The sequence below is a fragment of the Onychomys torridus genome, chromosome 5 (assembly GCF_903995425.1).
Source record: "Onychomys torridus chromosome 5, mOncTor1.1, whole genome shotgun sequence".
NCBI classification, from domain to species: domain Eukaryota; kingdom Metazoa; phylum Chordata; class Mammalia; order Rodentia; family Cricetidae; genus Onychomys; species Onychomys torridus.
Genome location: NC_050447.1, coordinates 120477848 through 120490971, shown reverse-complemented (window position 1 = coordinate 120490971; position 13124 = coordinate 120477848). Strand labels below are relative to the sequence as shown.

At 42.4% G+C, this 13124-nt stretch overlaps 1 protein-coding gene and 1 non-coding gene across 2 annotated transcripts in view; both read right to left on the bottom strand.

The window, feature by feature from the left end:
* Window positions 1-13124, bottom strand: part of Rnf144b (ring finger protein 144B) — a 149716-nt gene that overhangs the window by 102620 nt on the left and 33972 nt on the right. The gene's annotated exons all lie outside the window — the stretch shown is intronic.
* Window positions 1513-1619, bottom strand: LOC118584988. The gene has a single exon (XR_004945142.1). It is a non-coding gene; the product is annotated as a U6 spliceosomal RNA (small nuclear RNA).

The following is a 13124-nucleotide window of genomic DNA, read 5'->3' as shown; positions in this document are numbered from 1 at the left end:
GATCTCCAAGCATCTGATTAACTCTTGTCCATCAGGCGTGAACTCTGTGGGAAGAGACTAAAGAAGCAGAGTGTTTAACATGCCCAACAAAGCAGAGTGAAGAGTGGTTGATGGGTACCTAGCTGGCCCATGACAGTACAACAGTACTGACCAGAGGGCAACCCACCCCACAACAAGTGTCAGGAGGTTGAACAGCAAAGAAGCTCTCCCTAAGCAATTCTATTAAATGAAAATACATGAGGGGAAATCTGCAGGTGGATGCAGGGTACATATTCAAGCCTGTGGGTCTGAAAGGGTTTCAAAAAGTTGATACTCTTCCTTAAGATTAGTATAAGGGACACTGACATGTAGTTAGAGTTTTCCTGCCTGGCCCACAGTTAAGACAAATCTCTCTTACCCGCCAGTCCCACAGTCGCTAGACCCAACCAAGTAAACACACAGAGACTTATATTATTTACAAACTATATGGCTGTGGCAGGCTTCTTGTTATCTACTTCTTCTATCTTAAATTAACCCATTTTTATTAATCTATACTTTGCCACGTGGTTCGTTGGCTTACCAGTGCCTTACATCTTCCTTGTCATGGCGGCGGCTGGCAGTGTCTCCCCATCCAGCCTTCCACTTCCCAGAATTCTCCTCCTCCTTGCCCCCCCCCATCCTTTCTGCCTGGCTACTGGCCAATCAGCACTTTATTTATTTTAACCAATCAGAGCAACACATTTGACATACAGAACATCCCATAGCACTGACACATTCTGGGTTGGTCTTTAACAGTGAATCAGGGGGCTTTTTCCCTGAATTCATTTTGGGTTTCTACTCCATTACTATCCCTTTTACCCACCGAAGCAGAAGGAGGCATTCATAAAGGGATAGTCTCTGTTCCTTGCAGTAATTAATTAAAGGGCACAATTACTCTCTGTCACAATGACTGGGATCAAGCCTCATGGATCCTCTTGGTCCTGGATTCAATCCCAGGACCTACACAGCAAAAGGAGAAAAGTGGCTGCCACAAGTTGTTCCCTGACATCCACACGAGCAATGTAGCATATGCACACCCCATTCTCCCACACAAAACAAGTCAATATAAACCGCAATAGAATGTTTTACAAAGAAAATGAATACATGTACAAGTTCAAAAGAATATATATTTTAAGTCTGATTTCCAAAGACTGTAGTTATTGTACAGTTTTTCCAGGGACTTGTTTATACAAAGCCAGACTGAGCTTCCTGTGTAACTGGTGCAGTGCAAGGGATGCTGGGAAGATGGGGAAGTTTGTACAGGAAAGACACCTCTGAAGCACAGTATCCAGCAAATCTGACCTGGGGAAAATCAATTTTTAACCTTCTCTATAGGGAGAAATTAAAATAAGTGGCTGGAAATCAAAAAGAGACAAATAACAGCAATGGCTAGAAAAGCCCAGACCGGAGCATTTACATCTTACTGAGCTCAGTATAAGTGATTATGCAAAAAAAGTCTACTATAATGGGAAAGTTATGGACTATTAATTAACATATTTTATGGAATACTTCATGAATTTGCATGTCATCTTTGCTCAGGGGCCATGCTAATCTTCTCTGTGTCGTTCCAATTTTCATATCTGTGCTGCCGAAGCAAGCACAACATATTTTTAAAACAGAAGAAAACATGTATATATGTCCCTCTATGAGTAATTTATATGAATTATCTTATTCCTAATACCAATATTACTGTAATTAAGTGAATTTTAATCATGTGAAATTGATAAGTTTACAGTGTAGGTAATTGCTAACTCATACTCAGGTAATATTGCCTGTCTTTATTCCTTGTCTTAAAACAAGAATTTTCTAAGGAAATTTTTCATCTTAAACATTTCACCCAAGTTCAGTAAAACATCAAGGGTGAAGCAAAATGTGCACTTGGCCAAGAGAGCATCCTCAAAGTTTACTGTTTCACATTGTAAACACAAATTCAGTATTCCAAAGGAACAGAGTGATGGAATTGTAATAAACATGCCCTCAGCCTGGTTGATCAGTGTGATTATATCGTTTACTTCAAATCTATAGTTTAAACACACACAAGTATGGTACCACAGGGTCAGAGACTCCAGCTACCCTGAAGTGAACTCAACTCTGACCTTCTAAGGACTTACTTCTTAAATGAAGATGTCCAGGTCACACACTTTGGGGGAAGCTAGCTGTTGCTGCTATGTGCAGCCTGAGAGCTACTCAGCCAGCCTGAAGCTGGGGACTGAAAACTGTTCTGGAAGGTAGCCTTCTCAGCCCTAGGCCAGCCTGAGAAGATTGGACCCTGAACCTCACAGCACTGCTGTCCCAGTGTGCTTCCACTGCCCAGCCTAAGGAACCTGAGCCAGAATCATATGTGCATGGCACTCTCAGATTTCCTAATCCTGTCAAATATGTAAGTTAATAAATGGTCATTATCTTTAAGAAAAAAAAAAAGTGAGTATGTGCAGTCAGATATAGATAAATTCTCCCTCTAATATATAATACATATCATATTGTATATTGAATTTTACAGTTATTATATACCATATTATTATATAAATATATTTAGTGAGCGCATCTATGTATGTCAGGCTGCATATACTAATATAGAAACAGAGACAGATCATGAACCAACTGTGCAAGTAGAAATTTTCTGGTTTCCATTTAAACAGGGTCTGAGCAAAAGCAGCAGGCACTGTGTCTGGCCATAGGATGGTAGGAAGTCCCTGAAAAAGCCTAGAAGCAATCAAGGCAGTAGACAGGAGGTTGAGGCCTTCAGGAGGAAGCAGAAGAGTGGGAGAAGGTAGGAACCCTGCAGTACCATGGCACAAACCTTTAACTCAACACTGGGACCCTGAGGAAGGAGGATGAGGCCAGCTCTATAATTAACGAGAACTGTTGCTTGTCGTACATTTCAGAATAACCTTTAAAGTGGGGCTACAGCTCTGCGGTAGAGTTTGCCAAGTATACATGAGGCCCTGGTTCCAATTTCACAGCTCCGTGGTAGAGCTTGCCGATTGTACATGAAGCAGTAGGTTCAATTTCTAGACCACAAAATAAAATAAACTTGATTTTTTGAAAAAGAAAGAAAAAGAAAGAAAGAAAGAAAGAAAGAAAGAAAGAAAGAAAAACTTAATTGAGTATAATGTGTAGTTAGAGTTTTCCTGCCTGGCCCAGTCAGGACAAAGCTCTCTCACCCGCCAGGCCTATAGACGCTCAGACCCAACCAAGTAAACACACAGAGACTTACATTGTTTACAAACTGTATGGCCATGGCAGGCTTCCTGTTATCTACTTTTCTATCTTAAATTAACCCATTTCTATTAATCTATACTTTGCCACATGGCTTGTGGCTTACCAGTGTCTTTACATGTTGCTTGTCATGGCAGCAGCTGGCAGTGTCTCTTTCCACCCAGCCTTCTACCACCCAGAATTCTCTTCTCTCTTGTCCTGCCTATACTTCCTGCCTGGCCACTGGCCAATCAGAACTTTATTTACACAGAGCGATATCCACAGCACTTCCCCTTTTCTTTTTTTTTAAAGGAAGGTTTTAACTTTTACATAGTACAATTACATATAACAAAACAATCATCAAGCAAGAATTACAGTTACAATATTAAAGAAGATATCCTATCTATCTTATATTTGTGAGTCTAAGGTTTTATATCTAGCTTATCTTTTATCACAACTGAGGAAACTATCTAGTCTTCAACCTCATCAAAGACCTCAGAAGGATATAATATTACCTGAGAAGGATGCAAGCAACTTTTGGGAGTCTTGCAGGGTAGACAGAGACAGCTGGCAGCCTGGACAGTCACCTAATGTTCCTTTGTAAAGTTGGGGCATTTGTCTTCAGCCCACAGGGCTAGAGTCTCTTGGTCAGTTTTTTCAGTGTCCTGTAGAATGTCTGGTAGTTTCCTCTGTGAAGCAGGAACCTGAAGGAACATTTTGTCAAGCAAAGTTCAGTGGTCACCATTCTATGGGTCCTGTATGTCCAGTTGATCAAGCAGTCCAGGCTAGAACAGTTTCTTGCCCAAATGGTTATTTTTGCCAAGGTGAAGATAAGATATGAAGTGTCTTCAATGCCCATCCTCCTCTCTGAAGTAAATTGGTGCTGCCAGAAGCAGACATGTCTCATTGTCCAGAAAGTCTAAATTTTAAAAATATTTTAAATGCCATATTCTGTAGGTCTTTGAAGTATTTGAAGATTACCTATCTATCTGAAATATCTCTATGTATACCTAGAAGACTTAACTAACATGGCTATGAGTATGATTATCACAGATGATTAATTATTAATCTATTTTTAATTATCCATTACAATTTTAAATGAGCTATACAAACATAATACCTTAAACATGAGTAGAAATATATACATAGTATAACAAAATTAACTTTAAGTTTGTATCAATAGACTAAAACCTATACCAATGTAAAACATTTTAAACAAGTTGTTGCTCTTTAGAAGTAAGTTCCTTAATCTACCCTTTCATCCTATTATATCTATATCATATCCCCTTTTCTTTTTTAGAAAGAGATCACATTTATAATCAACCTGCTTTAAATAAAATATTGGTTTTTTTATGTCCCACACCAGAGGGCTCTTCTGATTTGGGACACAAAAATCTCTTAACTTTTTCTTTTAGCAATATGTCTGGGTTTAGAGAAGGAGTGAGCCAATTCCATCTCCAAAGCCAGCTTGATTTTTTTGGGAATTTGGGCGTAGTTTCTCTTACTATTTCCTGCTGGAGGGGGGTGCTGTATCTTATGGGGACACAAAGAAAATTTTAGGATTATGGAGTAGTCCATGAGGGTGAATCTCTGAGCCAGTTGCCTTGAAACCATTCTGGATGTTGGATCATCTGGGCCATGGTGTCATCAGAGACCTTTCAGGTGGTCTTGGCTGATCAAACCTGATGTATCTTAATCTGGAACAAATCCACAGCCTCTGGCTTTCTGTGGAAACAAAAGCAGAGACTCTTTTCCAAAGCAACATATCCTTATATCCAAATTTTGAAGTCAAGGTACCTTTAAAATTTACATATTTGTTTAACTCAACAGCTTTTATGATCAAATCTTTTTCTGTAGTTAAAAATCCCAAAGACAACACAAACCAGATTCTCTATGTAATATCCATCTTTGTAAGACTGAAACGCCGCTGTGGCTGCTGGCTCCGCCCAACTCAGCTTCCCAACATGGCGGTGGTACAGTTTACCGCCAACTCTGGGTCTGGAGTCATGTGTACCACCAACTATCAGAAGAAGTTCTATCAAAGCAGCGCATAGCCCAGAAACTTTTTGTTTTGTTTTGTTTTGTTTTAATTAGCAAAGGATAAATCCACCATGCAGCAGAGTAAAGTGTCGCTTGTAGACTACTCATTCCCTCCACACTTGCAGGTCAGACGCACAAGCCAGGAACCCACCATAGTAGCTCAAACCAGCAGGCTGCCGCTAACTTGAAAGAGACAACTAGGAAGCTGTTTTTAGCTCCGTTTTAGAATCTTTTAGGTGGAAACTCTTGCCAACACATTGGGCACCATTTGTTGTTAGAGTTTTCCTGCCTGGCCCAGTCAGGACAAAGCTCTCTCACCCGACAGGCCCATAGACGTTCAGACCCAACCAAGTAAACACACAGAAACTTACATTGTTTACAAACTGTATGGCCGTGGCAGGCTTCTTGTTGTCTACTTTTTCTATCTTAAATTAACCCATTTCTATTAATCTATACTTTGCCACATGGCTTGTGGCTTACCAGTGTCTTTACATGTTGCTTGTCATGGCAGCAGCTGGCCGCCCAGCCTTCCACCTCCCAGAATTCTCTTCTCTCTTGTCCTGCCTATACTTCCTGCCTGGCCACTGGCCAATCAGAACTTTATTTACAAAGAGCGATATCCACAGCAATAATGAATTAATTTCTGCAGAGAAATAACACTAGTTAAAGAATAAGTAACACAATGTATTTTATAGATTGAGTGTATACCATTAAAACTCAACAGTAACCATAGCACTTGTTTAGAGTTGAAGCCAATACGCTTTCTTCAGGAAAGAGTGTTTCCCAGATGACATTTGTTTAGAGTAAGGAAGGCATGCTGAGATAAAGAAGCAGATTGACCTCAGCTAGGTTTATTATTGCTGCAAAATTATATACTCAATGAATCCCTTATTGTGTCTACTCAGGGCAGTCAACCCCACCATCCCACCTTTGGTGGGCCATGGCCAATAAAGTGTGTGGAGTAAATTCCAGAATAAGATAAACACAGACTTGCTAAAAGAAAAGCAAAGAACCACAGCAGAGAGAAACACATGCGTGTAAATCATGCCCCTCTCAAGAACTCAGAGTCCTCCAAAGAAGCCTCCTCTTCAAATGCAATTGAAAAAACAAGCGCAGCAACTATATACAAAATGTGAATATAAAAAAGTTCCTAGAAGAAGGCTTGGTGATGCATATAGGTAATCCCAGCAGGCAGGAGGAACAGGCAGGAGGATTTTAAGGCCATCCTTGGCATAGAGCCAACCTGAGGTCAGTCTGAACTACAGCAACTGCTGTTTCTAAATAAATAAATAAATAACACCAAAAAAGCGAACATAGATTCTACTTCCCATTATAGTATCACTGTTATTTGATGACCACTATTGACAGGAAAATGCAGTCCCCTTTCTCCAAAAGGATACTGACAGTCACAAAAGAAAATCTACTAATGGCTGGAGAGATGGCTCAACAGTTAACACTGCTTGCTGCTCGTCCAGAGGATCAAGGTTCCATTTCCAGCATCCCTGTCAGGCAGTTGGCTCACACCCACCTCTAACCCTAGCCCCAGGGCATCCCCTCTGCAGGCCTCTGAGGGGACCAGGCACACACATGGTACCCAGACATACATGTAGGCAAAACACTCATACACAGAAATAGAATTCAAAGATCAAATCTACTCATTAGTAGAGACTAAAAATGAAGAGATCTTCTTATTGGCAGGTTAATGGCAAAGAACTAAACTCAGTCTCCCACAGGGGAACTCAGGACACCCAAGCATGACTCCTGACCTAACACCTGACTTCTTCTTCCCTAGCATCACACAGACAGTGAGCCACACAGTCATTCACATCCCAGAGGACAGCAATTTCAATGGAAGCCTATGGGAAACCCAACATTTGCTGGCAGGTGACACCACATTGTCTGTGTGCAATGACAGGATCCTTGAGTGACATCCAATGTGGTGTGAAATCTCCTGCACAACCATGTCAGGGCCTTGGATCTAGCATAAAGCTATAAAAGGAGGAGACAGCCTCCTGAGTCCCGAATATTCCATGTGACCCTGTTTTCTGTAAAGGTATTTGATTCAACCCATTTCAGTCCAGTGAATGGTTACCCAGGCTGAAGGATCAGGAGAGGGGAAGGGACTGTGAATAAGGGACCCTGTCTCAGATGCTCTTAATCGCAAAAAGGAGATGGCAGGAACCATGAATTAAAGAGCAGGGGCCAGAGTACAAATCAAACACAGAAAAGAACAAAACCCAATTGATCCTGGAAGATCAGACAAGAAAGAACAGGTTTTAAGATGAACAGAAATTCAGCAGGCAGATAGCAAGGGGCAGGCCTCTAGTATCATCAAGTCTATTAACTATCATGCCAACTTACCTTAACCATGATGATGTTTGACATGGAAAACAATATATGTCATTTTTAATTCAACTAGACAACCCCGACATGTGCTCTATGTGTTTCTTTGTACATACAAAACATTTATGAATAAATATATTTGTGAGTATACAACCCATTTACTGAGCATGTATTTGCCCTAGGCAGCACAATGGCTATGTTAATATTATCATAGTCCCTGAATGCTACATATTGTCTCTATGTTGCTGCTGTTTTTAAAAGAGTTATTCAATTTTATTTTCTGTGTATGAGTGTTTTGCCTTCATGTATGTATGTATACCTCCTGAATGCCTGGTGCCTCTGGAGGTCAGAAGAGGGCCTTGGATACCCTAGAGCTGCAGTTATGGATGGTTATGAGCTACCATGTGGGTGTTGGGAACCAATTCCAGGTCCTCTGCAAGAGCAGTACATGCTCTTAACTGCTGAACCCACCATTTTTGTTTTGTTTTGTTTTTTGAGACCCAGTCTCATTTTGTAGCCCTGGCTAGCTTAGAACTCACTATGTAGTACAGGATGGCCTTGAACTCACAGCCACACTCCTTGAGAGCTGGGATCGTAAGCATATAACACTAATCCTTTATATATGCTCTTTACAGACTAAAATAAATAAACAAAACCAACCCTTAGGTAGAACAAGGTTGCCTGGAGAGTCCATGGCTCAGCCAGTATCTAAAGTAGACTTAGCTGATGATGCTAATAGTGCTAGTTTGTTCCCTGCCCACCCACCCCCCGCCCCTCACCCCCATAGGGTTTCTCTGTGTAACACCTCTCGCAGCCCTGGAACTTGCTCTGTAGACCAGAATGGCCTTAAACTCACAGAGATCCACCTGCCTCAGCCTCCCTAGTGCTGGGATTAAAGGTGAGTGCCACCACCACCCCTCAACAGTTCTAGCCTTAATCACTAACCCAGGTTTTTTTTTCATAAATCATCTGTGTAAACCAGACTCTTCTTGGTCTATTATTTATGTTCTTTATTTTACTTCTTCATTTTTTAAATTTGATTTTATGTTTTTCTTTTGAAATGGAGGCTAGCCTCAAACATACTCTGTAGCTCGGGCTGGTCTTGAGCTCCTGATTCTACTGTGTCCACCTTCCAAGTACTGGGATTACAGCCCTGTGCGACCTTACTGGACTCTTATTTGTCTACTTAATAAAATCTTTGTATTGACATAATTGTTTGGCTGGAACCTCCAACTCACTCCTGCCTGATCCAGAAAGCCCCATTCCTCTCTCTCCAAACCTTACTCTCTCAGAGAATCTACAAAAAAGAAAAGGTACCAAAAAGCCCAATTCCACATTCTTGGTGGCTGCAGCAGCTCCTCCCCTGAAGTTGCCAGCAGCCCAAGTCCCCACCTAAAGTGCTCAGTTTTTGACCCACCACAAACCCAGCTTGTGATGGACACGTTATCACCCCTCACCTACAGGCTATATAACCTTCCTGCTTTGGTTAGAATGCATGACTTCTCCAGCCCCAATCTCTAGGGCTGGAGGACTCATCCAGAGTTGCTTTGCTTAAATAGACCTGATTTTATTACTTTTTCAATTTGGCTTGATCTGGCTTACTGCATCAGAGAAACCTATTATCGCAATACAAAAAAAAAAAAAAAAAAAAAAAAAAAAAAAAACCTATTAATAATTATATTCCCTCTCAGCTGTGCTAAATCTCCTTCTCACAGCTGCTTAAACCAGACCGCCCCCACCAAGAAGCTTTTGCCTCCAATGGTTGGAGACATACAGGGAAGCAGAAGGTTGTCTGGTTTGCGGGACTTGAATCTCCCCGAGAACTGGTAGAGCTGTGGTGTGGTCTGAGGATTCCCAGCTTCCCGGGCCCTCAGTTTCCTGTAGAGCCAAAGGAAGATAAATTCTACAGCAGGGAGACTCAAAGGGAATGGAAGATAATTTAATATGTGCACATGCTTCCTTCTGCTCCAGGAGCTTCCAACGGACATGCAGCAGCAGAGTTAAATGCACTCAATGGACGGAACCCAAACAAAATGCCTTTCCAAAGCTCAGAGGGCATCCAAGTCTTAGCACATTAACAGAAGACATTTGTATGAAACAAAAATGGGAAGGAAACGGGAGAGAGGAGAAGCACCGCCTGAAAACAAAGACCTTCTGCGCCTCTGAGGTCCGAGATGGGCAGCTCGGCCCTGGCCTTCCTTGTTTGGTTTCTCACCACTTCTCACAAAAAGGAGCATCCTATCGTGGTCACTGATTTCTCCCCACCATCAGTGACAGCCTCTAAGCCACTGACTGCCGTCTGAAAAGGCTGTCACTGCTGCTTTGACCCCAGAGCACTGACTCCCACTGACTCCCCCCCCCCCCCCCCCGCCTCTCGCTATCAGGCTACCACCCCTTTGCAAAATCAGTATGTTTAACAGTAATACAGGCTACAGATCTTGAACTGACCTCCAAGGAAAATACTCAAAAGGCTTACACTCTCCACCCAGCAAAGGGGTGAAGTAACCCCTCACCCAGAGGCGATAGGATCAGGATAGCCACACACCCAAGGCCAGTGATCACTAGGCCAGTCAGGGATACATAGGGAGATTCTGTATTTAAAACAACAGTCAATGCCCATGAGATGGCTCAGCAGATAAAGGCACTTGATGTCAAGCCTGCTGAACTCCATCCAATCCCCAGGACTTAGATCACAGGGGAAAACTGACTCCCACAAGTACCCTCTAATCTCCACACCTGTGCCATGATGCACAGACGTGCATACACAAACAATGGCAACAAATAAAACCAGCAAGAAAAGCTGACTGTGGCAACTCAGGCCTGTAATCCCAGCATTTAGGAGATAGAGGTCGGAGGATTAGGAGTTCAAGGTCATCCTTGGCTTCACAGCAAGTTCAAGGCTAGCCTAGAGTACATGAGACCCTGTCTTAATAAATAAATAAAATTTACAAAAGAGGGCTCTCTCAGAGCCAGTTTTCCTCTGCCAGCACTTAATAAATAAACAAAAACCATCTTAAAACTATCTGGTGTTCAGGTCTACTTCTCCCAGGGAAAGGACCAATCAGCCTGCCTCACAATTACCTAACACATATATTCCATCTTTTTCTGCATGGCTTTCTGTGAGTTATAAGGTGGCCACAGGCATGGGAAGGAAGAAATTAGACTTTATTCTTCTCTAGTTTTGCCAAACTGTAAATAAGTCCATTTTCCTTCATCACGGGGGGAGTATGCAGCAGTTTTAATGAGTCTACGTGCCTGGCACAATTTTCTTGCTTTTTAAGAGAATTATATCAAGTTGTGCTTGGAGGGGAAAAAAGAAACTGGCTAAGCAGTCATTTGAAAGTCCTATACAGACTAAATTATTGTTTTGGACACACAAGGAGAAGAACCTTTGTTTCTTAAACCTGAGTTTAAAAGGGATCAGTGGGGGATACTGCCAAGATGAAATATGTGCTCAGAGAAATTGACTCACATTAAGGGCAGAGACCAAAACATAAATTATTTTCTGTTTTCTCCACTAAAGTCTTTTTCTCTTCACTAAAAGGAAAAGGAAGTAAAAATGACACATTTGTATATTTCTTAAAATTATATTCCTTCTAGAATACTCCTTGTATCTTCTTTTGTAAAAGAAGTGTCACTGGGAACAAGGGCTAACCATTCCTTGAATAGTTTCTAAATGAGCCAGGTATGGTACACACCTGTAATCCAGCACTCTGGAGGAAGTCAGAGGCAGGCCAATCTCTGTGAGTTTGAGGCCAGCCTGATCTACAGAGTGAGTTCCAGGACAGCCAGAGATACATAATGGATCCCTGTTTCATAGCAATAATAATAATAATAATAATAATAATAATAATAATAATGTGTTTATTTACATTTAATGAGTTACACACACACACACACACACACACACACACACACACACACACACACAGCCAAAATCATACCCACAATTCCTTGTAACAATGAGGGCTAAACAGCCAAGGCAACCTCTGCTTTTGGACTGGTGACGCACACTTAACTACCCAAGGAAATCAATTAAAGTATAGATTTCAACAGCACATTAAAAACTGAGCTGCAACAGCAGTAGCACAGCTCCTTAAAGCCTTGACAACAAACAGTCACCAGTCCCCATAAATGATACACGAGGCCAGGACGTTTCTAAGGCCAGCAGAGATACCACCATTTAACCAGTAAGCAGTCCGACCCTGTTGGGTTAAAAGAACGAAACGCGGCTGGAGGAGCGACTCTTCAAGTGTGTGTACAATGTGGTAAAGGGCTGGGAGTTGGGACATGGAAAAAATGAAAACAGTGGAGGTAATGAATTCACTTACCAGAAAAGGATTTTTAAAAACAATCAAGTCATTCGATGAAAACAATGCAGAATTAGGTCAGCCAGGCTGAAAACATAATCCAAAATTAGGTCAACACCTTGGACCTAGAAACCTGCTTCCTGTCTCCTGACTCCACGGAATCTAGTCAATGCTTGCTTTCTCATCCACCAACCCGCTGCAGAACTAGAGAAGAGCCACATTCAGATGCCCGTTGTGTGAAGTAACCCCGCCCCATAGCCATTCAGAGTCCTGGCCATAGCAATTCACAGCCAAACAGAGCAGAAACTGCACAGAGTGGGTGTGTTTCGGTGTACACGTTCTTGGAAACTTCTTCTAGGTCTGCAAAGAGGAGGAGATGTACAAAACCTAGCTGGCACCATTCAAAACTCCAGGTGAACTAGACACAGCTTTCTGGGTGGTCCCACCTGGTCCCGTGTAAGACTAGCCAGGACAAAGCTCGCTCCTTTGCTCTTAGGTCCTGAGGCTCAAGTGACATCTGTTCCAGTCTGCCTTGTGGCGCTCCAGCATCATCCTGTCCCCGCCCTTCCTCCAATGCTGTCTGTCTTCCTCCTCGGTCAGTACTGACACTGGAGCCTATACTTCCCCCAGGCTGGGCAAGCACTCTACCACTGAATTGTGTCTCCCAGCATCCGTTCTCCACTCTCCACTCCGGCTCCATGATTCCTACTTCCTTAATTCAGCTGTTGTGGGGCTGGAAAATCTGAACGTTCTGATTCGCGTTCAAGTGCAGATGATCTCTCTGCACCTCCGCTCCTGGTGCTCTCATTGCTAAATTATACCAGTCTCCACTCCGCTGCATTGTTGAGCATCTTGGAATGGGGGGTATAGGTTTAGGTTGGGTTCCTGTTACCCCACAACTTGCTGGCCTGCAGAGGAAGTAGCTATCAAATGTGGAACTTTTGTCCCACCGAAACAGAGGATTGGAACTGCTGCCGAAATGGCTCATGGGTAAAGATGCTGGTGGTTTACGTAAGCCAGGCAACCTGAGTCCAGGCCCCAGAGCTCACATAAACACGGATGGACAGAACTCCACAAGATTGTCCTCTGACGTCTACACACTCGATGGGACACCAACACACCCACACTCATACATCACACACACACACACACACACACACACACACACACACACACACACACACACACATGCAATCATAAGTAAAATTTAAAAAG